At 36.9% G+C, this 27,928-nt stretch overlaps 1 protein-coding gene across 6 annotated transcripts in view; it reads right to left on the reverse strand.

Annotated features, from left to right (window-relative positions):
* The window catches only part of PHKA1 (phosphorylase kinase regulatory subunit alpha 1), a 175,147-nt gene that overhangs the window by 68,102 nt on the left and 79,117 nt on the right, over nucleotides 1-27,928 (reverse strand). The gene's annotated exons all lie outside the window — the stretch shown is intronic.

Raw genomic sequence — 27,928 nt, forward strand, 5'->3', positions numbered from 1 at the left:
TTTCCTTAAATCCCATGAAAACTGCAAAAACTATATTGACTACCAAACTTATCAATGTAGACTATGCCTCAGTAAAGCTGAACAAACCCTCATCAGCTTAAAGATGGCATACTAAACTGAAAAACTGAAATGAATTTACTTGGAGTCCTTCAATTTAATTGACACATTTTAAATTCAATGGAACAACACAACTTATCCAAATAAGTCAAAATATTATTGTGTCTGATAGGAAATTTTGTGGAAACTTATACATAGAGTAAAATTCATTTGCTAGAGGAATATTTTTGAAAACTTAAGAAAGGGGAAGACTTGAACTATCAGAAAGCTACAAAAGGTGTAATTTTATTTATTTTTTTAACTTTTAAAATGTTTGTTTATTTATTTTTGAGAGAGAGAAAGAGAGAGAGACACACAGAGAGAATGAATCTCAGTCAGGCTCCATTGCTGACAGCACGGAGCCCGATGTAGGGCTCAAACTCATGAACTGTGAGATCATGACCTGAGCCGAAGTTAGATGCTCAACTGACTGAGCCACCAGGCACCCCAAGGTGTAGTTTTAGTGAAAATTTATATAGAATCTGCACATCTGTCTATAAATATTATGTATATGTGTGTGTATGTATGTATACACACATCCGCTTTATTTCCCTGAGTATGTCTTCTTTTTTATAGTTTAGCATTTTGAAATTAGAATCTGATCATTTATATCTATGTTACATGTAGTTGAATTTTTTTGTCTCTGAAAAGACAATTATTACATTAATACCTCCTACAATGAGGAAATAGTTCATTTATTCACACACTTTTTCCCTTTTATAACGATAGCACTATACACAAAAAGCTTGTTCTCAACCTCTCTTTCTCCAAAATTTATATTAAATATCATTTCATGTCAGTACTGACAGAACTAGTACTACCTTTTTTTTTATTGGAACTCATTTTTCTTGGGGATTTTATTTTTGCTCCTGCTTTATCCTAAGTATGAAACTTATCAAATATGCTATCTTTTTAGTGTTGCTTCACTTTTAGGGACAGAACTAGAAAGCTGTCAATGCGTTGGTCATATTCCAGGATTCATTCTGGAAAGTACACATTTAACTGACATTGATATCACAACCAGGTTTATCCACTGTTTCTTCCATTTTTTTTTCTTTTTTATTGTAGTAAAAAATATACATAACCTAAAATTTACCATTTTAACCATTTTTAATTGTTCAGCGGTATTAAGCACATTCACAATGTTGTGCAACTATCACCACCGCCCATCTCCACAACTTTTCCATCTTCCCAAACTGAAACTGTGCCCATTAAACAGTAACTCCCCATGTTCTCCTCTTGCCAGTCCCTGGAAATCATCACTATTTCTGTCTCTATAAATTTGCTTACTCTTGGTACCTCATATATGTGGAATCATACAATATTTGTTGTTTTGTGACTGGTTTATTCCACTTGGAATAATGTCTTCAAGGTTCATCCATTTTGTACTGTGTCAGAATTTTATTCTTTTTCAAGGCTGAAAAATTTTCCATTGTATATACACATCACATTAGTTTATCTTTTCATCCATCAATGGACATTAGAGTATTTTCATTGGTAATTTCTTATAGTATAATATACATAATATACATGAAGTAAGTATGCTAATCTTAAATGTAAAAATGGATACAGTTTTACATAGTAAACACACAACTCAAATCAATATATGGAACATTATCAGCACTGCAGAAGCCTCCCTTGTGCCTCTTCCTGGTTATTAACATCCCCCAGCTCCCAAAATTAACCACCATTCAAACTTCAATCACCATAAATAAGTAGTCCATTTTTTAGCTTTATATTAATAAAATCATACAATATGTATTTTTTTGCATCTTGTTTTTTCACTCAACAATATGTCTATGAGATTCATCCATACGATGTATGTAGAATTAGTTCATTTGTTTTCATTGCTGTATAATAGCCCAGTGTATGGATGTATCATTTAACCATTCACTTGTTGATGGACATTTGAGATTTCCCGCACCCCATCCAGTTTTTTGTTATTATAAATAAAGCTCCTATGAATACTCTTGTTGTGTTGGAGGTCCCATAGATTATCTCCAGGTTTGGTGATTCACTAGGATTCCTAGAACTCACTGTATAGCTGTATTAATGGCTAAGGTTTATTAAATCAAAATGACACAAAGCAAAACAGCAAAGAAAAAAGGCACATGGTGCAAAGTCCAGAGGAAACAAGCTTCTAAGATTCCTCTCCCAGAGCAGTCACATAGCAAATGCATAATTCCTCCAGCATCAAAATATGACAACACATGTGAAATGTTGTCTACCAAGGATGTTCATTTGAGACTCGATGTTTTTATTAGTGGTTGGTCACACAGGCACTCTCTGCACAGTACATACCCAAACTCCAGACTCTCAAAAGGAAAACAGATATTCAGCATAAGCCATACTGTTTGTATAGTTTAGACACGCAGTAAACCACTGTTACCCTTAAGAGGATGGTGGACCCTCTTAAAATCCAGGTCTTCAAATGCCATCCAAGGGCCAAACTTACAAGCAGTTCTTTCTTGTTTTTTAAGACTTTTTTTGGGTAATCTTTATTTATTTTTGAGAGAGAGACAGACTGCGAGTGGGGGAGGAACATAGAGGGAGACATAGAATCTGAAGCAGGCTCCAGGCTCTGAGCTGTTAGCACAAAGCCCGATGCAGGGCTCGAACTCATGAACAATGAGATCATGACCTGAGCTGAAGTCGGACACTTAACTGACTGAGCCACCCAGGCACCCCACAAGCAGTTTTTTCTAAGAATTGCATTCTCAGGCCTGTCATGTGAACTCTTTTACTGCACAGTCCACCCCATTGGCTTTTGGCCAAGGTGTCTGTCAGTAGGTTCCCAGGCAGCAAAGTAAGCCCAACCTGTAGTGTAATCCTCAGTTATGCCCTCAGGGGTCTTAGATTTAGCCAGATAGAACCTAACATTATTATAATTATGTCTCTTCAACAGCCAGGTAACTTCCTCAAGTTTCTGTATTAACCTTTTTTTATCTGGCTTGAGGATCAGTCCAAGCACAGCACCAGCCTGGCCTGTATATTGATGCTGACCTAAATGCCTTCCAAGGCTGAGGCAGTGCCAGGATAGTCAGGGTTCACACACAAGTATAATTCCAGAAGGCATATGCAGTACTCTTGGACAAAAAGAGTTTACAAATGTTAGGGCATCACATACATTAATCAGGCAGTGTAGGTTAACATGATCTCCAGTGGGGTCTCCCAGTGCAGGCCTCCTATCCTAGAGTTTCCAGTCCAGTACAAAAAGTTCAGTTCATTCTTTGATTTCAATGGGAGTGTCTCCTGAAGGAAACTGGATCCAAACAGTTTTGTTTCTTCATGACATCAGCTACTCTGCTTTGTGAGTATGGATGACATTGGGAGGTGTTCTGTACAGAAGGTGTGGGAGCTGTGGCCACATCCTGCTATCTCCTAGTCAGTTCAGTCAGATGTGACCTTAGACTCAGCAGTCAGTTTGAATTCAAAGCACTCTTGGCAGCAGGTAAGACAACATGTGGTTTTATTAGGAAGGAGAGGAATATTTCCAGGTATAGTCCTAAAAATCAAAGATGATTAATGCCCTTCTCCTTTACCCATGCCTCCCCAGGTGTCAGGATTTTGTTTTTTCTCCACTGTCACAAAACCTGTGTGTCTGAATTAGCAACAGAATTTTATAATATTCTCTTCCTTCCATCCCAATCTTTTATCTGGAAGAGTTGTATACAAGAAGTTTAAGAGTATTTTCATAGGCAAACATTATTATACAGTTTAACCAGAAAGACGTATCATGTCCAGGAATTGGTCAAGACGAAATTCTGAATTTTCAAATAATTAAAAATGGTTTTTGTACTTCTTACCACTTTGTCCCAATAATTTATCCAATGAGCAGCTTAGAAAAGATCACTCTCTTTCTGGGGACAGCTGCATTTAATAAGCAAATTGCCTTACTAAGGCTTGCGCATCAGGAGAAAGGTGAGGGCAGTGGAGCTATCAATACATTTTTGTAAACTGGCACTAATCTGGAAAGCCAAACAGAACCACCAAGTCCCAAGGAGGGTTCAAGATTCCAATTTGTCAGGAGTGGGGGAGGGGTCACATTTCCTCTGATGTGCTCTCCCCCAATTTGTAGCTTTTGCAGAAATCAGAAGAATACAATCACTTTCTGTATCAGACATATAGAACCAATCAGCAGATCAATTTCAGATGGTCTGATCAGAGAACAAGCCTTTCCCTGTGGACATCAGCAACTGTCCCAAATGGTCCAGCCAGAACCCAGGATAGTTTCATAAATTTAAAGCTCCACAGGAGGGTGACCCAAATCTGCAATTATCTGAGTCTGAGTTCATTTAAAGTTCATTTTGTTAATTTGGAATTTGTTTAGCCTGTGCCTGCTTTCAGTTTGGCACATCTGGTGCTGAGGTGGGAACAGTCTATATGGTAGACCATATGAAGATTCAGTTGAGAGTCAGGTCTAGGCATTTAGGATCTGTGAATGCCAAATTAGGATGCCAAAAAGTTAGTAGCTTTTCTTAGGCAGCAGCAAAGCTCGGATGCTGCAGGGTCAGTCAGCCATGGTATAAGTTCAAGTGATAAGCAAGACCTTCCTAAATTCTTTATTGTGTCTTACAGATTTATTTGCATTTTTAAAAAGTTTTTAATTCCAGTTAGCTAAGTTATATAAGTTTCAGGTGTACAATATAGTAACTTAACAATTCCATACATCAACTTGTGCTCATCATGACAAACGCACTCCTTAATCCCCTCACCTATTGAACCCATTTTCTCATTCACCTCTCCTCTGATAACCATCAGTTTGTTCTCTATACTTAAAAATCTGTTCTTTGTGTCTCTCTTTTTTTGCCTTTACTCATTTGTTTTGTTTCTTAAATTCCACATATGAGTGCAAATATATGGTATTTGTCTTTCTTTTCTGACTGAATTATTTTGCTTACAATTATACTCTTTAGCTCCATCCATGTTGTCACAAATGGCAAGATTCCATTCTTTTTCATGGCTAATATTCCATTATATATATATATATATATATATATACACATATAATTATATATATATATATATATATACACATATAATTATATATATAATATAAATATATAATAATATATTATATATAATATATATAACATATATATAATATATATAACATATACATATTATATGTATATATTACACACACACACACACATCTCTCACATCTATTTAAAGTTTTAATTTAAATTCCAGTTAGTTAAAATAACAGTTTCAGGTGTACAATACAGTGATTGAACACTTCCATACATCACCCAGTGATCATCACAAGTGCATTCCTTAATCCCCATCACCTATTTAACACATTTCTCCACCCACCTCCCTTATGGTAATCATCAGTTTGTTCTCTATAATTTTTTTTTTATTATATGAAATTTATTGTCAAATTGGTTTCCATACAACACCCAGTGCTCATCCCAAAAGGTGCCCTCCTCAATACCCATCACCCACCCTCTCCTCCCTCCCACCCCCCATCAACCCTCAGTTTGTTCTCAGTTTTTAACAGTCTCTCATGCTTTGGCTCTCTCCCACTCTAACCTCTTTTTTTTTTTTCTTTTTTTTTTTCTTTTTTCCTCCCCTCCCCCATGGGTTCCTGTTAAGTTTCTCAGGATCCACATAAGAGTGAAACCATATGGTATCTGTCTTTCTCTGTATGGCTTATTTCACTTAGCATCACACTCTCCAGTTCCATCCACGTTGCTACAAAAGGCCATATTTCATTTTTTCTCATTGCCACGTAGTATTCCATTGTGTATATAAACCACAATTTCTTTATCCATTCATCAGTTGATGGACATTTAGGCTCTTTCCATAATTTGGCTATTGTTGAGAGTGCTGCTATGAACATTGGGGTACAAGTGCCCCTATGCATCAGTACTCCTGTATCCCTTGGATAAATTCCTAGCAGTGCTATTGCTGGGTCATAGGGTAGGTCTATTTTTAATTTTCTGAGGAACCTCCACACTGCTTTCCAGAGCGGCTGCACCAATTTGCATTCCCACCAACAGTGCAAGAGGGTTCCCATTTCTCCACATCCTCTCCAGCATCCATAGTCTCCTGATTTGTTCATTTTGGCCACTCTGACTGGCGTGAGGTGATATCTGAGTGTGGTTTTGATTTGTATTTCCCTGATAAGGAGCGACGCTGAACATCTTTTCATGTGCCTGTTGGCCATCCGGATGTCTTCTTTAGAGAAGTGTCTATTCATGTTTTCTGCCCATTTCTTCACTGGGTTATTTGTTTTTCGGGTGTGGAGTTTGGTGAGCTCTTTATAGATTTTGGATACTAGCCCTTTGTCCGATATGTCATTTGCAAATATCTTTTCCCATTCCGTTGGTTGCCTTTTAGTTTTGTTGGTTGTTTCCTTTGCTGTGCAGAAGCTTTTTATCTTCATAAGGTCCCAGTAATTCACTTCTGCTTTTAATTCCCTTGCCTTTGGGGATGTGTCGAGTAAGAGATTGCTACGGCTGAGGTCAGAGAGGTCTTTTCCTGCTTTCTCCTCTAAGGTTTTGATGGTTTCCTGTCTCACATTCAGGTCCTTTATCCATTTTGAGTTTATTTTTGTGCATGGTGTCAGAAAGTGGTCTAGTTTCAACCTTCTGCATGTTGCTGTCCAGTTCTCCCAGCACCATTTGTTAAAGAGGCTGTCTTTTTTCCATTGGATGTTCTTTCCTGCTTTGTCAAAGATGAGTTGGCCATACATTTGTGGGTCTAGTTCTGGGGTTTCTATTCTATTCCATTGGTCTATGTGTCTGTTTTTGTGCCAATACCATGCTGTCTTGATGATGACAGCTTTGTAGTAGAGGCTAAAGTCTGGGATTGTGATGCCTCCTGCTTTGGTCTTCTTCTTCAAAATTCCTTTGGCTATTCGGGGCCTTTTGTGGTTCCATATGAATTTTAGGATTGCTTGTTCTAGTTTCGAGAAGAATGCTGGTGCAATTTTGATTGGGATTGCATTGAATGTGTAGATAGCTTTGGGTAGTATTGACATTTTGACAATATTTATTTTTCCAATCCATGAGCAGGGAATGTCTTTCCATTTCTTTATATCTTCTTCAATTACCTTCCTAAGCTTTCTATAGTTTTCAGCATACAGATCCTTTACATCTTTGGTTAGATTTATTCCTAGGTATTTTATGCTTCTTGGTGCAATTGTGAATGGGATCAGTTTCTTTATTTGTCTTTCTGTTGCTTCATTGTTAGTGTATAAGAATGCAACTGATTTCTGTACATTGATTTTGTATCCCGCAACTTTGCTGAATTCATGTATCAATTCTAGCAGACTTTTGGTGGAGTCTATCGGATTTTCCATGTATAATATCATGTCATCTGCAAAAAGCGAAAGCTTGATTTCATCTTTGCCAATTTTGATGCCTTTGATTTCCTTTTGTTGTCTGATTGCTGATGCTAGAACTTCCAGCACTATGTGAAACAACAGCTTGAGAGTGGGCATCCCTGTCGTGTTCCTGATCTCAGGGAAAAAGCTCTCAGTTTTTCCCCGTTGAGGATGATGTTAGCTGTGGGCTTTTCATAAATGGTTTTTATGATCTTTAAGTATGTTCCTTCTATCCCGACTTTCTCAAGGGTTTTTATTAAGAAAGGGTGCTGGATTTTGTCAAAGGCCTTTTCTGCATCGATTGACAGGATCATATGGTTCTTCTCTTTTTTTTTGTTAATGTGATGTATCACGTTGATTGATTTGCGAATGTTGAACCAGCCCTGCATCCCAGGAATGAATCCCACTTGATCATGGTGAATAATTCTTTTTATATGCCGTTGAATTCGATTTGCTAGTATCTTATTGAGAATTTTTGCATCCATATTCATCAGGGATATTGGCCTGTAGTTCTCTTTTTTTACTGGGTCTCTGTCTGGTTTAGGAATCAAAGTAATACTGGCTTCATAGAATGAGTCTGGAAGTTTTGTTCTCTATAATTAAGAGACTGTTTCTTGATTTTCCTCTCTTCCCCTCGCCCATGTTTATTTGTTTCTAAAATTCCACATTTGGGTGAAATCGTATGGTGTTTGTCTTTCTCTCACTTATTTAGTTTAGCATCATAGTCTCTAGCTCCACCCATGTCCTTGCAACTGGCAAGATTTCATTTTTATTTATAGCTGAATAACAGTCCATTGGATATATATACCATACATTCTTTATCCATTCATTGGTCGATGGACATTGGGCATATTTCCATAATTTGGCTCTTGTAGATAATGCTGCTATAAACATCAGGTGCATGTATCCCTTTCAATTAGTATTTTTGTATATTTTGGGTAAATACCTAGTAGTGAGATTGCTGGATTGTAGGGTAGTTCTCTGTTTAACGTTTTGAGGAAACTCCATACTGTTTTCCAGAGTGGCTGTACCAGTTTGCAAGAGAGTTCACCTTTGTACACATCCTGACCAACACCTATTGTTTCTTATGTTGTTGATTTTAGTATCTGGTGTGAGGTGGTAGCTCAATGTAGTGTTGGTTTGTATTTCCTTGATGATGAGTTATTTCAGCATCTATTTATGTGTCTGTTGGCCATCTGGATGTCTTCTTTGGAAAAATGTCTACCCATGCCCTCTGCACATTTTTAATTGGATTATTCATTTTTTGGGTGTTAAGCTATATAGGTTTTTTTTTTTTTAACATATTTTGGGTACTAACTCTTTATCGGATATGTCATTGGCAAATAACTTCTCCCATTCTGTAGGTTGCCTTTTAGTTTTGTTGATTGTTTCCTTCACTGTGAAGAAGCTTTTTATTTTTAGTCCTAATACTTTATTTTTGCATTTGTTTCCCTTGCTTCAGGAGACAAATCTAGAAAGAAGTTGCTACATCTGATGAAAAGAAGTTACTGCCTATGTTCTCTTCTAGGGTTTTTATGGTTTCAGGTCTCCCATTTAGGTCTTCAATCCATTTTTAGTTTATTTTTGTGTATGGTTTAAGAAAGTGGTCCATTTTCATTCTTCTGCATGTTGCTGTCCAGTTTTCCCAACACCATTTGTTGAAGAGACTGTACTTTTCCCATTGCATATTCTTTCCTGCTTTGTTGAAGAATAACTGACCATATATTTGTGACTATATTTCTTGGCTTTCTGTTCTGTTCTATTGATCTGTGTACCTATTTTTATGTCAGCACAATACTGTTTTGATCACTACAGCTTTGTAATATAACTTCAACTCTGGAATTATAATGTTTCCCACTTTGTTTTCTTTTTCAAGATTGCTTTGGTTATTTGGAGTCTTTGTGGTTCCATACCAATTTTAGGGTTGCTTGTTCTAGCTCTGTGAAAAATTTTGTCGATGTTTGATAGGGATTGTATGAAATGCGTAGATTGCTTTGGGCAGTATAGACATTTTAACAATATTTGTTCTTCCAATCCATGAGCATGGAGTGTCTTTCCATTTCTTTGTGACATTTTCAATTTCTTTCATTGGTATTTCACAGGTCTTTCACCTCTTTGGTTAGGTTTATTCCTAGGTATCTTATTGTTTTTGGTGCAATTGTAAATGAGATTCCTTAATTTCTATTTCTGCTTCTTCATAACTGGTGTATAAAAATGCAACAGAATTCTGTACATTGATTTTGTATCCTGGGACTTGATTGAATTAGTTTATTAGTTCTAGCGGTATTTTTGGTGGAATCTTTCAAGTTTTCTATATATAGTATCATACAATCTGCAAATAGCGAAAATTTGACTACTTACTTGCTGACTTGGATGCCTTTTATTTCTTTTTGATATCTGATTGGTGTGGCTAGGACTTCCAGTACTGTGTTAAAGAAAAGTGGTAAGAGTGGACATCCCTGTTTTGTTCCTGACCATAGAGGAAAAGCTCTCATTTCCCCCCCATTTAGGATATTAGTTATAGTTTTTCATATATGGCTTTTATTATGTTGAGGTATGTTCCCTCTACACCTACTTTGTTGAGTGTTTTTTTTTTTAATCATGAAATGATGTTGTACTTGGTCAAATGATATTTCTGCATCTACTGAAATGATTATACGGTTCTTATCCCTTCTTTTTTAATGTGATGATCATGTTGATCTATTTGCAAATGTTGAACCAGCCTTTCAACCCAGGAATAAATCCCACTTGACTATGGTGAATGATTTTCTTAACGTAGTGTTGGATTTGTATTTTGCTGAGGATTTTGCATCTATGTTCATCAACGATACTGGCCTGTAGTTCTCTCTCTCTCTGTCTCTGTCTCTGTCTCTGTCTCTCTCTCTCTCTCTCTCTTTTTGTGGTGTCTTTACACACTGGTTATGCTATCAGGGTAATGCTGGCCTCACAGAATGAATTTGGAAGTTTTCCCTCCTATTGTATTTTTTCGAATACTTTGAGAAGTATATGAATTAACTCTTCCTTAAGTGTTTGGTAGAATTAGCCTGTAAAGCCATCCAATCCTGGACTGTTGTTTGTTGGGAGCTTTTTGATTACAGATTCAATTTCTTTTCTGGTTATCAGTCTATTCAACTTTTCTATTTCTTATGGTTTCATCAGTTTTGGTAATTTATATGTTTCTAGGAATTTATTCATTTCTTTTAGGTTTTCCAATTTGTTGGCATATTAATTTTTCATAATATTCTCTTATGATTATATTTCTGTGATGTTGGTTGTTATTTCTACTTTCTCACTTGTGATTTTATTTGGGTCCTTTCTCTTTTCTTTTAGATAAGTCTGGATGCAGGTTTATCAATTTTATTATATTTTTTTCATATAACCAGCTCCTGGTTTCATTAATCTATTTTTTAAGTTTCTATATCATTTATTTCTGTTCTAATCTTCATTATTTCCTCCCTCCTTCTAGCTTTAGGTTTCCTTTGTTGTTCTTTTTCTAGTTCCTTTAGGTGTAAAGTTAGGTTGTTATTTGAGATTTTTCTTCTTAAAATAGGTCTGTGTTTTTAATAAACTTCCCTCTTAGGAACAATTTTGTTGCATCTCAAAGGTTTTGGATCACTGTGTCTTCATTTGTATTTATTTCCATGTATTTTTAAATTTCTCCTTTCATTTCATGGTTAACCATGAAAATTTTTATTTCATTGTTTAGTAATGTTATTTAACCTGCATGTATTTGTGGTCTTTCCAGATTTTTTCCCGTGCTTGGCTTCTAGCTTCATAGCATGTGGTCACAAAAGGTGCATAGTATGACTTCAATCTTTTTGTATTTGTTAAGGCCTGTTTGTGGCCTAATATGTGATCTATTCTGGAGAATGTTTCATGTGCACTTGGAAACAGTGTTTATTTAGATGTTCTAGGATGTAATGCTCTGAATATATACATTAAGTCCATCTGGTCCAGTGTGTCATTCAGAGCCATTTTTCCATGCAGATTTTCTGTTTAGATGATCTGTCCATTGATGTAAGTGGAGTGTAAAAGTCCCCAACTATTATTGTATTTTTACCAATGAGTTCCTTTATGTTTATTATTAAATGTTTTATATGTTTTGGTGATCCCACAGTGGATACATAAATATTTACAATTTATATCTTATTGTTGGATTGCCTCGTTATGATTATATAGTGCTCTTCTTTGTCTCTTGTTAATGCTTGTACTAAAGTCTAGTTTTTCTGATAGAAGTATTGCTACTCTGGCTTTCTTTTGACACCCATTTACATGATAAATGTTTCCCCATCCCTTCACGTTCAATCTTCAGGTGTCTGTAGGTCTAAAATGTGTCTCTTATAGGCAGCATATAGATGGGTTTATCCATTCTGACACCTTATATCATTTAATTATTTAGTCCATCTACATTCACAGTAATTAGTGATATGTATTTATTGCCATTTTATTACTTGTTTTGTGGTTGTATCTGGAGATTTTCTGTGATACTTTGTGTTTCTTATGTTGCTGATTTTCTTTAGTAATAGATTTATTTCTCTGTATTCTTTGCATTTATTGGTGATTTTTGATACATAGTTACAAGTAGGTTTGTATATAACCTCTACTACAATAGCATTCTATAGTAAGTTGATGTTCATTAAGTGTGAACCCATTCTTTCTCCTCTCCTCTCCATGTTTTAGGTGTAAGTTATTATATATCCTTTTTAAAATGAATTCCTTATGTTTTACAGAAATAGTCATTTTTAAAAAATTATTTATTTACTTTTTTATTTTACATCCAAGTTAGTTAGCAGATAGTGCAATAATGATTTCAGGAGTAGATTCCTTAATGCCCTCTACCCATTTAGCCCAGTCCCCCTCCCACAACCACTCCAGCAACCCTCTGTTTGTTCTCCATATTTAAGAGTCTCTTATGTTTTGTCCCCTTCCATGTTCTTATATTATTTTTGCTTCTCTTCCCTCATGTTTATCTGTTCTGTGTTGTAAGTCCTCATATGAGTGAAGTCATATGATTTTTGTCTTTCTCTGACTAATTTCACTTAACTTAATACCCTCCAGTCCCATCCATGTAGTTGCAAATGGCAAGATTTCATTCTTTTTGATTGCCAAGTAATAGTAATACTCCATTGTATATATATACCACATCTTCTTTATCCATTCATCCATTGAGGGACATTTGGGCTCTTTCCATAATTTGGATATTGTTGATAGTGCTGCTATAAACATGGGGGTGCATGTATCCCTTCGAAACAGCACACTTGTATCCCGTGGATAAATGCCTAGTAGTGCAGTTGCTGGCTTGTAGGGTAGTTCTATTTTTAGTTTTTTGAGGACCCTCCATACTGTTTTCCAGAGTGGCTGCACCAGCTTGCATTCCCAAAAACAATGCAAAAGAGATCCTCCTTCTCCGCATTCTTGCCACCATCTGTTGTTGCTTGAGTTGTTTATGTTAGCTATTCTGACAGGTGTGAGGTGGTATCTCATTGTGGTATTGATTTGTATTTCCCTGATGAGGAGCGACGTTGAGCATCTTTTCATGTGCCTGTTGGACATCTGCATGTCTTCTTTTTTTTTTTTTTTTTTTTTTTTAAATTTTTTTTTTTTCAACGTTTATTTATTTTTGGGACAGAGAGAGACAGAGCATGAACGGGGGAGGGGCAGAGAGAGAGGGAGACACAGAATTGGAAACAGGCTCCAGGCTCTGAGCCATCAGCCCAGAGCCCGACGCGGGGCTCGAACTCACGGACCGCGAGATCGTGACCTGGCTGAAGTCGGACGCCTAACCGACTGCGCCACCCAGGCGCCCCTGCATGTCTTCTTTAGAGAAGTGTCTATTCATGTCTTCTGCCCATTTCTTCACTGGATTATTTGTTTTTCGGGTGTGGAGTTTGGTGAGTTCTTTATAGATTTTGGATACTAGCCCTTTGTCTGATATGTCATTTGCAAATATCTTTTCCCATTCCATTGGTTGCTTTTTAGTTTTGTTGATTGTTTCCTTTGCTGTGCAGAAGCTTTTTATCTTGATGAGGTCCCAATAGTTCATTTTTGCTTTTAATTCCCTTGCCTTTGGGGATGTGTCAAGTAAGAAATTGCTGCGGCTGAGGTCAGAGAGGTTTTGCCTGCTTTCTCCTCTAGGGTTTTGATGGTTTCCTGTCTCACATTCTGGTCCTTTATCCATTTTGAGTTTATTTTTGTGAATGGTGTAAGAAAGTGGTCTAGTTTCATTCTTCTGCATGTTGCTGTGTAGTTCTCCCAGCACCATTTGTTAAAGAGACTGTCTTTTTTCCATTGGATATTCTTTCCTGCTTTGTCAAAGATTAGTTGGCCATACTTTTGTGGGTCCAATTCTGGAGTCTCTATTCTATTCCACTGGTTTATGTGTCTGTTTTGTGCCAATCCCATGCTGTCTTGATTACAGCTTTGTAGTAGAGGCTAAAGTCTGGGATTGTGATGCTTCCCACTTTGGTGTTCTTCTTCAATATTACTTTGGCTATTCAGGGTCTTTTGTGGTTCCATACAAATTTTAGGATTGCTTGTTCTACCTTCGAGAAGAATGTTGGTGCAATTTTGATTCGGATTGCATTGAATGTGTAGATTGTTTTGGGTAGTACTGACATTTTAACAATATTTATTCTTCCAATCCATGAGCATGGAATGTTTTCCCATTTCTTTGTATCTTCTTCAATTTCCTTCATAAGCTTTCTATAGTTTCAGCATACAGATCTTTTACACCTTTGGTTAGGTTTATTCCTAGGTATTTTATGCTTCTTGGTGCAATTGTGAATGGGATCAGTTTCTTTATTTGTCTTTCTGTTGCTTCATTACTAGTGTATAAGAATGCAACTGATTTCTGTACATTGATTTTGTATCCTGCAACTTTGCTGAATTCATGTATCAGTTCTAGCAGAGTTCTGGTGGAGTCTGTCAGGTTTTCCATGTATAGTATCATGTCATCTGCAAAAAGTGAAAGCTTGACTTCATCTTTGCCAATTTTGATGCATTTGATTTCCTTTTGTTGTGTGACTGCTGATGCTAGCACTTCCAACACTATGTGAAACAACAGCGGTGAGAGTGGACATCCCTGTTGTGTTCCTGATCTTAGGGGGAAAGCTCTCAGTGTTTCCCCACTGAGGATGATATTAGCTGTGGGATTTTCATAAATAGCTTTGATGAAGTTTAAGTATGTTCCTTCAATCCTGACTTTCTTGAGGGTTTTTATTAAGAAAGGATGCTGAATTTTGTCAAATGCTCGTTCTGCATCGATTGACAGGATCATATGGTTCTTATCTTTTCTTTTATTAATGTGATGTATCACATTGATTGATTTGCGAATGTTGAACCAGCCCTGCAGTCCAGGAATGAATCCCACTTGATCATGGTGAATAATTCTTTTTATATTCCCATGCAGCACTTTGAATCCACCATGCCACTTGGCTTGCCAAGTTTCTGTTAAGAAATCTGCAGCTGTCTTTATGGGTCTTCCCTTGCAAGTTAATGATTTCTTTTACTTTGCTACTTTTAAGATTTTTTATGACTATATTTTGCAAATTTAATTAAAATATGTATTGAGGCTGGGCTGCTTTTGTGGATTCTGTTGGGAGTTCTCTGTCCCTCCTAGAATTTCAATGTCTATTTCCTTCTCCAGATTAGGGAAGTTTTCAGTCATTATCTCAAGTAAATTCTCTGCCCTCGTTTCTCTCTCTTCTCTTCTGGGACTCCTTTAATATGAATGTTATTACATTGGTGGAGTCACTGAGTTTCCTAAGCCTATTCTTATGTTCCCTAATTCTCTCTTGTGTTCAGCTTCATTATTTCCCATTATTTTGTGTTCTGTGTCACTAATTTGTTCCTCTGTTTCTTCTGGCCTGCTGTTCACTGCTTCAGGCCTATTTCCTATTTTTGTTTATTACATTATTCACCTCTGGCTCTTTTTTAACCCTTTTATCTCTGTGTTAAGGGTCTCACTGGTGTCTTCCATTCTTTTCTCAAGCCCCGTGAGTATCCTTAATATTGTTGCATTAAATTCTCTAACAGGTATGATACTTTTGTCTGGTTTTGCTTAGATCTCTGACTGCGGCCTAATCTATTTCTTTCATAAATTCCTCCATTTTTGCATTTTGGCTAAGTCTCTATGTTAGAAGAGTGAGTTATATCTCCTGCTCATGGAAGTAATGGTCTTATGAAGAAGAGGTCCTGTAGTGCCCAGGGACTGGCACTTCAGGGAGTTCCTCTAATGTGTTGGGTGTGCTCTGTTGCTGTTTTGGCTACTCTATCATTCAGGCCTGTCATCTGCAGAGGCTCTCCTTGCCTGCTGTGGACAGTGTTTGCTCCCTGGACTGAATGTGGTGAGTTTTAACTAGATATACTCTTGTCTGCTTGTGAAATGAGACCTGATACCACTTCCATGAAAACTGAGGCCCTGCAAAACTCTCTGGTCAGGACATGTGGTATGGGCAGGGTTTTGTGCTGGTATTCTGGGGTTGGGGCCAAGATTGCTAAGACAGAGGCAAGCATGGCTGAGAAGGCAATTCCACTGTAGTGCAAGGGGGCAGGGCTTAGTGTAAGCAAGTAAGGCATCTGGTGTCTGCACTGGACTGCTTCCAGCAGGTGGCTCTGTGTTTATGCTGAGCAGCAGAGGAGGGAAATGGAACCAGCCAGATCCTTTGTTCCTGGAGAGATGTCTCCACAAATGCTGCCTTTCAGGGACACCTGAGAAAAGAAAAGAATCTCCTCACTGTGTGCCCCAGGTGATCTCCGGATCTCTGTTTCTATGCTTATGCCCCTGGGTTGTTTGCCTGTCTTTTCCCCAGGAGCAGTGCAGTGCTCTGTGGTGTCTATCCCAGCCAAGACTGCAGACCTTTAAAACTTTGGGCTTTAAGCCCTGCTGGTTCTAAGGACTCACATAATTCAGCCCCTTTGCTTTCCAAGACAATGGCTACAGGGAAGCATTCTCCTTTTGCGTTCTCCTGTGTGCTCTCTTCCTTGCCCTTATCCATGACTGTGACTACCTCCCCTCCAAAGCAGGAAGTATCTGTTTTTCCCCTAAACCATGTCTCCTCACTTCCTACCTTCTTCAGTGTGGCCTCTTCTTTTCTTTTAGTTGTGGAGTTTGTTCTGTCAGTCTTCAGGTTGATTTTTGGGGGTATGTAGGATGATTTGATAGTGATCTAGTTGTATTAGTGGGACAAGGCAAGCCTGGGGTCTTCCTACTCAACTGCCATCTTCTTTTCTATCTATTCATTTATCAATGGACATGTGGCTGCTTCCATAATTTGGCTATTGTAAATACTGCTGCTATAAACATAAGGGTGCATGCACTGCTTTGAATTAGTGTTTTCCTAGTTTTTGGGTATATACTTAGTAGTGTGATTACTGGATCATAGTGTAGTTCTATTTTTAACTTTTTGAGGAACTTCCATACTACCTTCCACTGGTGGTTGCACTGTTTACATTCCCACCAACCTTGCATGAGGAATCCCTTTTCTCCATATCCTCACCAACACTTGTTTCTTCTGTTGTTGATTTTAGCCATTCTGAGAGGTGTGAGGTGATGTCTCACTGTAGTTTTGATTTGCATTTCCCTGATGGGAAGTGATGATGAACATCTTTCCATGTGCCTATTTGCTATGCATAAGTCTTCTTTGGAAAAATGTCTACTCATGTTTTCTGCCATTTTTAATTCAAATATTTGTTGTTTGGATGTTGAATTTTATCTTTATATATTTTGGATACTAACCCTTTATCAGTTATGTCATTTGCAAATATCTTCTCCCATTCCGTTGGTTGCTTTTTTAGTTTTGTCGATTGTTTACTTTGCTGTGTAGAAGCTTGTTATTTTGATGTAGTCCCAAGAGTTTATGTTTGCTTTTATTTTCCTTTTCTCAGGAGACTGTTTTGTCTTTTTTTTTTCATAAGTGTACACTATAATCCTCGTCCCCTATTTCACCCATCATCCCACCGACCTCCACTATAGTAACCATCAGTGTGTTCTCTATAGTAGAGTCTGTTTCTTGGTTTGTCTCTCTCTTGTTTTCTTCTTGCTAATTTGTTTTGTTTCTTAAATTCCAAATGAGTGAAGTCATATTTGTCTTTCTCTGACTGGTTTTGTTTAGCATTATACTCTAGCTCCATCCATGTCACAAATGGGAAGATTTCATCTTTTTTATAGCTGAAGACATATCTAGAAAAATATTGCTATGGTTGATGTCAAAGAAATTACTGCCTGTACTCTCTTCTAGGAGTTTTGTGTTTTGAGGTCTCAGATTTATGTCTCTAATCCATTTTAAGTTTATTTTCATGTATGGTGTAAGTACATGGTCCCGTTTCATTCTTTTGCATGTAGTTGTCCAGTTTTCCCAACACCATTTGTCGAACAGACTTTTCCCCATTGTACATTCTTCTCTTCTTTATCAAATATTATTTGACCATATAATTGTGGGTTTATTTCTGAGTTTTCTATTCTTTTCTATTGATCCGTGAGTCTATTTTTTTTTATGCCAGTACCTACTGTTTTAATTACTACCACTTTGTAATATAACTTTAAGTCTGGAATTGTGATACCTCCAGTTTTGTTTTTCTTTTTCAGGATTGTTTTGGTATTCGAGGTCTTTTGTGGTTCCACACAAATTTTACCATTGCTTGTTCCAGTTCTGTGAAAAACTCTGTTGGTATTTTGATAAAGACTGCATTAAATTTATAGATTTCTTTGGGTAGTATGAACATTTTAACAACCCATGAACATGGAATATCTTTCCATTTATTTGTGTTGTCTTGAATTTATTTCATCATATTATAGTTTTCAGAGTATAGGTCTTTCACCTCTTTGGTTAAGTTTAGACAGATATTTTATTGGTTTTGGTGCAATTTCAAACAGGATTGCTCCTTTTACTTTCTTCTGCTTCATTAGTAGTGTATAGAAATGAACAGATTACTGTACATTGATTTTTGTATCCTCCATCTTTAAAGAATTCATTTATGAGTTCTAGTAGGGTTTTGGTGGAGTCTTTAGGGTTTTCTACACACAGTATCATGACATCTGCAAATATTGAGAGTTTTACTTCTTCCTTACCTACTGGGATGCCTTTTATTTCTTTTTGTTGTCTGATTGGTATGGCTAGGACTTCTAGTACTATGTTGAATAAACTGGTAAGAGTGTATTTTCTTGTTTTGTTCCTGACCCTAGGGGAAATGCTCTCAATTTTCCCCCATTGAATATGATATTGCCTGTGAGTTTTTCATTTAAGGACTTTGTTAAGGTATATTCCCTCCAAGTCTAATTTGCAGGGTTTTTTTGTGTGTGTGTGTCATGAATGGATGTTGTACTTTGTCAAATGTATTTTCCCTATCTATTGAAATAGTCATGATTTTTATCCTTTCTCTTATTGATGTGACCTATCATGTGATTGTTTTGTGAATATTAAATCACTCTTGCATTTTGGGAATAAATCCCACTTGATCATTCTGTATGATTTTTTAATGTATTGTTGGATTCAGCTGCTAATATTTTGTTGAGGTTTTTGCATGTACATTTATGAGAGTTATTGGCTTGTAGTTCTCTTTTTTTGTGGTGTCTTAATCTGGTGTTGGTATCAGGATGACACTGCCCTCATGGAATGAATCTGGAAGTTTTCCTTCCCTTTCCATATTTTGGGAACAATTTGAGAAGAACATGTATTAACTCTTCTTTAAATGTTTGGTAGAATTTGCTTGTGAGGCCCTCTGATCCTGGACTTTTATTTTTTGATTGAGGATTCAATTTTATTGTTGGTAATTGGTCTGTTCAAATTTTCTATTCCTTCCTGATTCATTTTTGGTATGTTATGTGCTTCTAGTAATGTTTGTGTTGGTCTTCTGAGCAAGAAGGCCTGAATTATGGGGACCAAGGCCAGCATGACTGGAAGGTGGATTCACCAAAGCACTGGGGGGGGGGGGGCTTGATGCAAACAAGTGAGGCAATAAGTGTTGGTGCTGTGCTAGTTCCCACAAGTGGCCATTGTTTATGCTGGGGGGTAGGGGAGGGAAATGGCACCTGGAAGCTCCTGTGCTCCTGGAGGGGTCTCCCCATGACCTCTGTCTCTGCAGGCCACAGTCTGAGATGAGCAAATCATTCTCCATCCTGTCTGTCTCTGGTGTTTTTCAAACTGCTGGTTCTATGCTATATCAGCATAGGCTGCTTGTAGTGCTATATCTTTAAGGGTGGGGACTCAGCTTCCTAATGTCTTCGGGGCTGTCACTAAGCCAAATTTGCCAGTTTTTAAAATTCCAGGCTTTAAGTTCCACTGGTTTTAAAAACTCACGAAATTCTGGCTCCTCTCATTTCAAAGGCAAATGTTATGGGGATTTGTCCTTTCTGTGTGCTCCCCAGTATGAAGGTCTGTTTTTTGCCCTTCTCCATGCCACTAGCTCTCTCCCCACTCTAGATGGCCATGGTCTATCTTTGCCCAAACTGTGTCTTCACCCTTCATACCTTCTGCAATGTGACCTCTTCTCTACCTTTAGTTGTGGAGTCTGTTCTGCCAGTCTTCAGATAATTTTCTGGGTTATTTATGCTGATATGAGTGTTATCTAATTGTATCTGTGGCGAGGTGAGCTTAGGGTTCTCCAATGCTGTCATCTTCCTACCCAACCTAAATCTTACAAATTGCTACAGGATTTGCATTTGCTGTGTTTATTCCTTTCTTTTCCTCACTTATCTTCTTTTGGATTAATCAAGAATTTTATTATATCATTTCACCTCCATCATCTTATTAAACATTCTTTCATTACTCCTTTAATGGTTACTCCAGAGCAGCTCTTCTCAACTAGATCCCACCAGAGTATTATGTCCTAATTTCTTAGACATCCATTATAAATATTAACTTTCTTTATATTTAAAATAGAACTAGTATGTGCAACCCTTGGGGGAACTTAAAAAAAAAACATTTTCTGTAGTTTAATTCTGTCATGGAACCCTGCTTGAGAGATTAAAACATGCATCCTTGACTGGTTAGAGTGTACCTTAAATTTGTACTTTCTCTGAATAATGCAAGATTTTACAACATTTTAACTCCATTCACATTCTGCCTGCCTTTTTTTGCAGGCATTTTGGTCATTTATTTCACTTCTACTTTTGTTATTTTATCCACAAAGCATTGTTATTAGTGTTTCCTTAAACAGTCAATAGTGTTTTTATTTACACTTTATTTTTCTCTTTATTCCTTCCTGCATTCCTATGCTTCTGCCTGGGGTCATTTTTTTTCCTGCCTAAAGAACTCCCTTTAGTATTTCTTTTAGTATGAGTCCGCTAGTGATACATTCTGTTTTTACTTATCCGAACATGCCTTTATATCACTTTTATTTCTGAAGGATATTTTCACTGGATATAAATTTCTAGTCTGACAGTTATTTTCTTCCAGTAATTTACAGGTGTCATTCATTGTCTTGTGGATTTCATTAGTTTGTTGAGAAGTAAGCTGGAAGTTTGATCATTGTTCATTTGAAAGCAATGTATCTTTTCTTAACTCTGGATATTTTTAAGATTTTCTCTTTGTCTTGGTTTCCAGAAGTTTGATTATTAAATGTGTAAGTTGTTTTTCTTTGTATTTATCTTGCTTACAGATTTTTAGCCTTTTTGAATATGTGAATTGATACTTTTGGTCAGTTTTGAAAAACTTTTTGTCATTATTTTTTCAAATACACTTTCTGTTCCATTCTTTCCTCTTGTTCTTGGACTCCAGAAATTCCACTATATCTGTCCCTTAATGCTCTTTCAATTTTCCATTGTTTTCTCTCTCTTTTGTGCTTTAATCTGAATATTTTCTAATTTACTTTTCAGTTCATCAATTCTCTATTCTGCTATTTCTCATACAGTGTTAATACCATTTATTGCATTCCCAATTTCAATTATTGTATTCTTTAGTTTTTGAATTCTATTTGATCCTTTTTTAATTTTTTTTCAACGTTTATTTATTTTTGGGACAGAGAGAGACAGAGCATGAACGGGGGAGGGGCAGAGAGAGAGGGAGACACAGAATCGGAAACAGGCTCCAGGCTCTGAGCCATCAGCCCAGAGCCTGACGCGGGGCTCGAACTCACGGACCGCGAGATCGTGACCTGGCTGAAGTCGGACGCTTAACCGACTGCGCCACCCAGGCGCCCCTGATCCTTTTTTAAACTTCAATTTTTTCATACTGAAATTCATCTTCTAAGTCTATTTCTGAACATACATCATAATTTATACAAGTTTTGGCTGACCACTCCAGAAATGTGAATTATGTATTTTTTAAAAAATATTTAAAATTTTTGTTTTTTTATTGTACTATAACATATACAACATAAAATGTACCATTTAAAATACACAGTTCACTGGCATTAATTACATTCACACTATTCTGCAACCATCACTATCACCCAGCTCCAGAGCTTTTCATTATCCCAAACAGAAACTTCATACCTATGAAACAATAACTCCCCATTACCCTCTCCTTCTGGCAACTAACCTTTAATCCTTTAATGGCAACCACCATTGTATATTCTGTTCCCATAAATTTGACTGCTCTAAGTACTTCATACACGTGTAATCTTACAATATTTATCCTTTTGCATCTGGCTTGTTTCACTTAGCATAATGTCTTCAAGTTTCATCCCTGTTTTTGCATTTCAGAATTTCCATCCTTTTTAAAGATGAATAATATTCCATTTATACATACAAATATACATAAATTAAATTTATAAATTAAATATTAATATATTATATGTCAAATTATAATAATATATATGTGGCATGTATATCATATATATGTAATTTTGTCTATTCATTCAGTAAATTGACATTTGGGTTATTTCCACTTCTGGGATATTGTGACTAATGCTATTTTGAATACTGGTGAATAATCTATTTCAGTTCCTGTTTTCCCTTCTTTTTGGTATATATACACAAGTGGAATTGCTGGATCAATTCTATATTTAATTTTATAAGGAACTGTCATACTGTTTTCCATAACAGCTACACTATTTTATATTCCCACCAACAGAGCATAAGGGTTCAAAATTCTCCACATCCTCACCAACATTTGTTATTTTCTTGGTGGATGGATGGGTTCATTCATTTTATAACAGCCATACTAATGAGTGTGAAGTGATATTTCATTGGGGTTTTGACTTGCATTGCCCTAACGATTAGTGTTGTTGAGGCTCTATGTATGTATGTATGTATGTATGTATGTGTATGTGTGTGTGTGTGTGTATGTGTGTTTATTTTTGAGAGAAACAAAGCACTAGTGGGGGAGGGGCAGAGAGAAAGGGAGACAGAGAATCTGAAGCAGGCTCCAGGCTGAGCTGTCAGCACAGAGTCCAATGCGGTACTCAAACTCACAAGCCACGAGATCATGACCTGAGCCAAAGTTGGAAGCTTAACTGACTGAGCCACCAAGGTGCTCCGTTGAAGCGGTTTTAATGTGCTGACTGACCATTTGTATATCTTCTTTGGAGCAATAAGTATTCAAGTCCCTTGCCCTTTTTAATTGGGTTTGGGTTTTTAAATAAAATTCCCCCAGCTTTATCGATATAATTGACATAAAACATTGTGTAAGTTTAAGGTGTACAATGTAATGGTTTGATACACATAGGTGTTGTTAAACATCTACAATAAGGTTACTGAACTGTCCTTCACCTCACATAACTGCCATTCTGTTATTGTTTTTGTGAGAACCTTAAGCTCTACTCTCAGAGTAACTTTCAAGTATACAGTATGGTATTATTAACTATGGTCACCATAAGGTACATTAGATCCCAAAGCTTACTTATTTTATAATTCAAAGTTAGTACTTTCTGACCAACATTTCCCCATTTCCTCCACTCTTCATCCCCTGGTACTCATCATTTTACCCTGTTTCTAGGAGCTTGGTATATATATATATGACATTTTCTTTATCCATTCATCTGCTAAAGGACATTTAGATTGCTTCCATGTCTTGACCATTGTGACTAATGCTACAATCAACATGTGAGTGCAGATATCTCTTTGAGACAGTGATTTCATTTCCTTTGTATATATACCCAGATGTAGGGCTGCTGGATCATATGGTAACTCTATCATTATTTTTTTGAGGGACATCCATACTGTTTTCCAAAGTGGCTATAACAATTTACATTCCCACCAACAGTGTACAAGCGTTCTGTTTCTTCCACATCCTTGCCAGCATTTGTTCTCTCTTTCTTTTTCATAACAGCCATTCTAATAGGTGTGAGGTAACATCTCATTCTGGTTTTGATTTGCATTTCACTGTTGAATAATGATGCTGAACATCTTTTCATGTACCCCCTGGCCATTTGGATGTCTTCCTTGGAAAAATGTCTATTCAATTCCTCTCCCCACTTTTATTTTTTTTTTTTAATTTTTTTTTTTTAAATTTTTTTTTCAACGTTTATTTATTTTTGGGACAGAGCGAGACAGAGCATGAACGGGGGAGGGGCAGAGAGAGAGAGAGACACAGAATCGGAAGCAGGCTCCAGGCTCTGAGCCATCAGCCCAGAGCCTGACGCGGGGCTCGAACTCACGGACCGCGAGATCGTGACCTGGCTGAAGTCGGACGCTTAACCGACTGCGCCACCCAGGCGCCCCTCCTCTCCCCACTTTTAAATTGATTGTTTGCTTTTTTGCTATTGAGCTGTAAGAGCTCCTTATACATTTTGGGTTTTTTTCCCCTTATGTATTTTGGATATTATCCCATATCAGATATATGCTTTGGAAATATTTTCTCCCATTCCATACATTGCCTTTTCATTTTTTTTTTATTTTTGAGACAGAGAGAGACATAGCATGAACGGGGGAGGGTCAGAGAGAGAGGGAGATACAGAATCCGAAACAGGCTCCAGGCTCTGAGTTGTCAGCACAGAGCCCGACGCGGGGCTCGAACTCACGGACCGTGAGATCATGACCTGAGCTGAAGTCGGCCACTTAACCGACTGAGCCACCCAGGCGCCCCTGCCTTTTCATTTTTTGATTTTTTTTTTTCTGTGCAGAGGCTTTTTAGTTTGATGTAGTCTCACTTGTTGATTTTTTGCTGTTGTTGCTTGTGCTTTTTGTGTGACATCCAAGAAATCTTGTCCAACACTGACGTCAAGTAGATTTTTCCTTGTTTTCTTCTACAAGAGTTACAGTTTCAGGTCTTACATTTAAGTTATTAATCCATTAAGAGTTAATTTTTGTGAGGGTGTAAGATGGGGGTCTAATTTCAATATTTTGCATGTGGATATCCAGTTTTCCCAGTGCCATTTCTTAGAGGCTATCCTTTCCTTATTGAGTATTCTTGACTCCCTTGCCACATACTAGTTGACCATATACGCATGGATTTATTCCTGGGCTCTTGATTCTGTTCTATTTGCCTATGTGTTTATTTTTGTGCAGTGCTATACTGTTTAGATTACTATAGCTTTGTAATATTGTTTGAAATCAGGAAGTGTGATGCTTCTAGCTTTGTTCTTTCTCAGGATTGCTTTGGCTATTTGGGTCTTTCGGTTCCATATGAATTTTAGGATTATATTTTCTATTTCTGTGAAAAACGCTATTGGAATTAAAAAAATCATTAACATTTATTTATTTTTGAGAGAGAGACAGAGCATGAGAGGAGAGAGGTAGAGAGAGAGGGAGATAAATCCCAAGCAGGCTCCAGGCTCTGAGGTGCCAGCACAGAGCCTGACACGGGGCCCGAACCCACTAACTGTGAGATCATGACCTGAGCTGAAGTCGGATGCTTAACCAACTGAGCCACTCAGGTGCCCCTCTATTGGAATTTTTATAGGGATTGCAATGAATCAATAGATGGCTTGGTGGGGGATTGTTTGATTGTTATTGAGTTGTAGGAGTTCTCAATGTAGTTTGGATATTAATCCTTTATCAGATGTAAGATTTGAAAATATTTCCTCTCATTCTACATGTTGCCTTTCACTGTTGATGGCAGCCTTTGATACAAATAAATTTTTAATTTTAATGAAGTCAAATTTATCTAATTTTTCTTTAGTTGTCTGTGCTTTTCGTGTTATATCCGAGAAATGATTGCCAAATCCAATATTATGAGGCTTTTCTCCTCTATTCTCTTCTAAGAGTTGTATAATTTTAGGTTTAGGTCTTTGATCCATTTTTGAGTTAATCTTTGTATGTGGTGTAAAGTAAGGGTCCAACTTCATTCTTTTGCACATGGGTATCCAGTTTCCCCAGCATGGTTTCTTGAGGACTACCCTTTCACCATTGAATGGACTTGGCATCTTTGTCAAAAATCATTTGACTGCATCTGCAAGGCTTTCTTTTTGGGATTTTTATTCTATTTCATTTTTCTACAGATCTGTCTTTATTCCAGTAGTGCACTCATTTTATTAGTCACTTTGTAGTAAGTTATAAAATCAGTTAATATTAAGTTTTCCAGCTTTGTTTTTCTTTTTCAGGAATGTATTAGGGTTCCTTCAGATTCTATATAAATTTCAGGATGAATTTTTCTAGTTTTGCTAAAAATATAATTAGGTTTTGGATAGGAATTGCATTGAATCTGTCAATCATTTTGGATAGTATTGACATGTTCTAATCCATGAACATGGCCATCTTTCCATTTATTTGTGTCTTCTTTAATTTCTTTCATCAACATTTGATCATTCTCAGTGTACAAATCTTTCACCTCCCTGGTTACATTTATTCCAAACTATTTTATTTTTTTGATGCAATTGTAAATGGAATTTTTCTCTTAATTTTCCTTTTGCATTGTTTATTGTCAATGTATAAAAATGCAACTGGTTTTTGCATGTTGATTTTGTATCATGCAATTTTGCTGTATTAATTCTAACTTTTTAAAAACTAGAATCTTTAGGATTTTCTACATGTAAACCATATAATCTGCAAACATTTTTACTTACTCCTTTCTGACTTGGATGCCTTTTATTTCTTTTTCTTGCCTGCTTGTTCTGGCTAGAACTTTTGAAGTATACTTTTTTTAAGTTTATTTTATTTTGAGAGAGATAGAGATCAAATGGGGGAGGGGCAGAGAGAGAGGGAGACAGAATCCCAAGCAGGCTCTGCGCTGTCTACGCAGAGCACAATGTGTGGCTCGAACTCACAAACCACAATATCATGACCTGAGCTGAAGTCAAGAGTCGAATGCTTAACCAACTGAGCCACTCAGGCACCCCTGACTAGAACTTTTAATACTACGTTAAAAAGAAGTCTGTGTATCTATTTTAATTGTATTTTTTATTTTTGCTTTTGTTTATTTGGTTTCCTAGCATATATTATATATTTTCAGTGCTGAACACATTGTACAAAGAATCGTAGTGGCTCTGGATATTATCTTCTTCCAGAAGTGGTTTAGTTTATTTTGGAAGGCAGTTACACTACAAGCAGGCAACCTGAGTCCAATCAGGTATTGAGAAGATTGTATTTTAGGCTTTGTGTTTTAGGCTTTTCAAGAATAGGTCTGTTAGTGATTTGCCTTTACTTTTAGGGTGTAGCTCATCCTTCGGATGTAACTGAAAGCCTGAAGTGTTTATCACAGTCTCTTCCACAAAGAAAGGTCCTGAAATAAAATTTTTGTTTTCCTAGCAGCGAGACTTTATACTTGGTTCCTTGGCCTCTCATTCCATGCAAGCACAACTTAAAACTCAGCAAATGTCTCAAAGGGAAACTGCACAGAGAATGGTGCTTAGTATTCTGAGGTTCTCTTCTTTTCAGGTTTTTGGCTGCTCAAGTTATGGCTGTCTTAATTATTTTCTAACGCCCTCATTCACCTTTATTTTTATTTACTTTTAAAATGTTTATTTATTTTGAAAGAGAAAGTGTGTGCATGATCAGGTAAGGGACAGAGAGAGAGGGAGGAGAGAATCTTAAGCAGGCTCTGCGCTGTCAGCACAGAGCCCAATATGGGGCTTGATCTCATGAACCATGAAATCATGACCTGAGCTGAAACCAAGAGTCGGACACTTAACCAACTGAGCCACCCAGGCACCCCTCACCTTTATTTTTAAAATATAGCCATTGTAGTTGTTCTTAGTATGAAGATTAGTCCAATATAAGCAATTTCACAGCTGGAATCACAAAGTCTACTTTATTCTTTTTAATTGTGGCACAACATATCATAATTCAACCATTCTTATTCATACATATTAGGTTGCTCCTAACTGTTGTTTTGCCATTACCAATTATGTTGTAATGAACAGCTTTGTATATATATCTTTGTGCACTTGTATGAGTATTATATAGGATCGATTCCTATAAGTAAGGTTGTTAGTCAAAAATATGTGCATTAACATTTTTTTATGGGTAATGCCAAATTGCCTCTGATTTACACTACTACCAGGAGTGCTGAGAGTATCCATTTCTCCACATATTCACCAGCACTGGATATTATCAATCTTAACTTTTATAAAATGGATGGGCAAAAGTTTCTATTTCATTTCTGTTTTATCTTACATTTTCCCAATTATTAAAGAGTCCGAAGCTTGATAACTTAAAAAGTGTAGTGCTAAGAAAGAAGAAAC

The sequence above is a fragment of the Leopardus geoffroyi genome, chromosome X, assembly GCF_018350155.1.
Source record: "Leopardus geoffroyi isolate Oge1 chromosome X, O.geoffroyi_Oge1_pat1.0, whole genome shotgun sequence".
In the NCBI taxonomy this organism is placed as follows: domain Eukaryota; kingdom Metazoa; phylum Chordata; class Mammalia; order Carnivora; family Felidae; genus Leopardus; species Leopardus geoffroyi.